Raw genomic sequence first — 3,808 nt, 5'->3', positions numbered from 1 at the left:
GATGCAAGCTTGATTCTACATGATATTGAAATGCTTAATTGATCTAATGCTAAATGCTAATGTTGTTCTAAATGCTTCAAAGATTGCTAAAATGCTTAAATGAGAAATGCTTGAGCAAAATGAACTTCTAGCTAGCAAACCTTGATTTGTGCGAATGAGAGTTATTTATAGATTTTCCAAGGCTCATGTCCTGGGTGGCAAACATGGACAGATGGGATTCAAATTGAGAAAATGAATGGCTAGATATGGAGAAGATAGAGAAATTTATGGATCATGCTTCCTTAAGAAAAACCAGGTGCTATGTGGAGGATGGAGATGAAAAAATAATGCCAAGTGTCCTTAGTTGGTTGCAAATGCCACATGCCCTTCCAAGTTTGTTGAATTGGTTGAAGATATTTGATCAATTAAATATTTGAGAATATTTAATTCATGAGATACACACTATTATGGCAATTTTGTTGAGAATGGGTATCTCACTTGCTGGTTGAAATATCAATCAGATTACATTTAGGTTATGTAGGGATCAATTCAATGTGACTTTGGATATGTCTGGGTGATATCAGTGATCAGTTCAGTATGACTTTGAAGCAGTCTAGGTGATATCGAACAAATAAGTCCTCTCTGTGAAGTTTGTTGGCATTTCGAGTTTGTTGGTATTTTGCATAAAGATTGCATTAATGATATGTTGTCATTGATGTCAATTGAACCGGTAATGGTATTTAGTTTAGTGCTGATATTGTTGTTTTTGATATTGGCTAGTAACCAGTAAGAAGAGCTTTATGGAAGATGTAGTGACTTAGTGAATTCCTCTAGAAACACATCCTAGAACTCCTTAAGGATAGGGTAGTCATCAAGCATTGGCTTCTTATTGTCAAGGTCACTAATGTTGAATGCATAAGTGGAAGATCCCTTCCTTAAGGCCTTCTTTAGTTGCATTACCAAGATTTGTCTAAGCTCAAGAGGTCTCTTAAAATTGTGAATCTCTACATGATTCCCAAAATCAGCCAACCAATTTACAACCTTATGTTCACAATTCACTATAGCCTTGTGTTTACACAACTAGTTGATTCTTAAAATCACATCATATGACCCTAATGAAACTACATAAAGGCTAAATTGGGTCTGAAAATTGGGAAGTTCTAATTCACTACAAAGAAGACAAGAATCTACCCTCTTTTCTGCTCAATTCCCATACTAAACCATCCATGGATTAGCCATATGTCATGGTCTACAAACAACTTAGAAATTATTCTTGGATTCACAAAGCATTTAATTGATTCAATATAAATTAATATAGAAACAAGTTGGCCATAGTCCTTACCAGTAAACTAAATGGTGACATTTGGAGTTAGCCTATTTGTTATCCACAATTGCATGGATTTGATGTTGTAGTGCTCCTTGCTAGTTTCTTTCCTTCTATCCCATCTTCCAATGAGGAAAAACATTGGTATAGTGCGCATAAAAAAAATCAATAACATGGTGCTCTTGGTCCTTTAGACCTATCCCTCCTATTATTGTTGTAGTTACCCTTTTTATTATCATTATTACCACCTTCCACTCTATCTTGAGAATTGTTGCCATGCTTTAAGTTTTGGATTTAGTGATTATGACCTCTTTGTTGGTTATTGTTTTGGTACTTCTTATTTCTAAAGCTATATCTAGCATCTTGGTTCTTATGGTAATTAGCAACTTGTTACAGCTTTTTCTCCTTCTTAATAGTATTCTAAAAAAAAATATCCATAGTCAATGAATTATGGATGTCCATGTCTATTCCAATGTAAGGCATTAATCACAAGATGAACTTATTGATTTAGAATCATTTATCCAATTGGTATTGAGGTACATACTTGAGAAAATTGGTGAACTTAACCTAGTATTCTATCACCATCATACCACCTTGCTTCAAGTTTTAATTTTCTCATGTCATCTTCTTATCAAATAAAATTTGCGGTAACCATCTCTTCCTAAAAAACTGGAGGAAGTGTTCCCAAGTTGTTTCCCTTGACAATAGCTTCATTTCAACATTTACATTGTCCCACCAAGTAGTTGCTTCACTGGTAAGTTGATAAGCATCCCAAATTACCTTGGTTTCATTAGATAAGTTTTGGAACTGAAAATACTTTTTCATCCCAATAATCCAAGATTCTGCTCCATCTCTAATGGTTTTTCCATTGAATTTAGGCGATGCAATCTTCTTGAGATCCTTTCCCAATTTATTCTCAATCCTATCTTTGTTTTCCTTTGTAACTTGATCCACATTCCTTTGGTTCTGATTTTGGTTTTGAATCCCTCAAGTTCCACTGACCTGTTGCTCTAAGATATCCATCCTATCTCTTTGTTTGACTAAGAGGCCAAGGATTTGGTCCAACCTATCATTTTTGTCAATGGTTAATTAGGAATTGACATGTGAATTTTTTTGCATCTTAGCGTAGTGGACAAGGTTCTAGTGTTAAACCTTGTTTTGATACCAAATGTAAGGTTTTGTAGACACATAAATTTGTCTATTAATTAAATAAATATTTAATATTTATTTTAATGTACTAATATTCCTCTATTAATTAAATTCACATTTAATTAATTCATTCAACCCCCATTCTGCTATTTTAATTAAATAAATTACATAGATTTATTTAAATTAAAAATCCCTATCTATAACCCAATTATTAATTAAATCTAATTTATTTAATTTCCCTCATTCCTCTCATTTAAATAAATTTAACATTTATTTAAAAACACAAATCAAATTCCCCTTTTAAAATAAATCAATATTTATTTAAAATCCCACCCCACTTGCATTTTCCTACAAATGCAAGTTGCACAAATAAAGAGATTTTATTTCTAAATAAAATCCTATTTTCTCTCACCCATCAAATCCACTTGCATATCTAACCCTTGTTCTAGACTCTTCTAACCCCTTCTAATTATCCTAATCCCCCTCTCTAATCATTTGCACATCCCTTAAGAAAGGTCACTTCTCAAAATAACTCAAAAGTCTTCAATAACCATCAAAGGCTTTGTGCCTCCAACAAGCTAAAGTCTAAAGTCTTCTAAAACCATTAAAGGCTCTTACACGACCATAAATGGTTAACTCAAAATCAACCTTTGGTTAGAGAATTTCTCTCTAACTAAACCATCCTTTAACTCATGGGTCTCTTCAAGCATTCATTGCTTTGACCATGGTTATCCCTTTTACTCTTGCACAAGAGTTTATCCCTCAGATAGTATATTTATCCAATAACCCAACCTATATGAGGTTACTCTCATGTCTCCTCAAGCATTAAATGCTCCTTCCCTCTCCTCTCAAGCCATCTCATGTTGACACTTGTCATCATGGGATTGGGTTGAAAGCCATCACATGGATCCTAAACCCATCAATCTTGACCCTTCACAAGCTCACTCAATCTTAGCCATTCAATCAACATTTTTCCCTATAAAAGGACCTCATTCCTCAAGCAAAAAAAAATCACTAGAGAGAATTAGAGCATTTTTATTATAGTGAAATTTACATAGACATTAGGAGCTTTCTCATAGCAACCCTTTTACACTTGCATAGCATTTGTTTATCATCTACAACCATCTTGAATCTCCATATGGCATCCATGGATAGTGCTAAAAGCTAAGAGATACAATCATTTGGGACTTGGAGAGGGGAGAAACAAGGAAGAAGCGTCAAAAGGCATCATGGAAGCATCTTAGGGAGATTTCTCTTCCTTCTCCTCTTTTATCTTGCTTTACTTACATGCTTTTTAATCTTTCTTGATATGTTTGGAATGGTTTTAGTTCTTTGTCTTGGTTTTATGGTTGGAAA

This window comes from Cryptomeria japonica, chromosome 10 (genome assembly GCF_030272615.1).
Source record: "Cryptomeria japonica chromosome 10, Sugi_1.0, whole genome shotgun sequence".
Classification (NCBI taxonomy): Eukaryota; Viridiplantae; Streptophyta; class Pinopsida; order Cupressales; family Cupressaceae; genus Cryptomeria; species Cryptomeria japonica.
The sequence above is the reverse complement of the archived record's forward strand: the minus strand, read 5'-3'. Positions refer to the sequence as shown.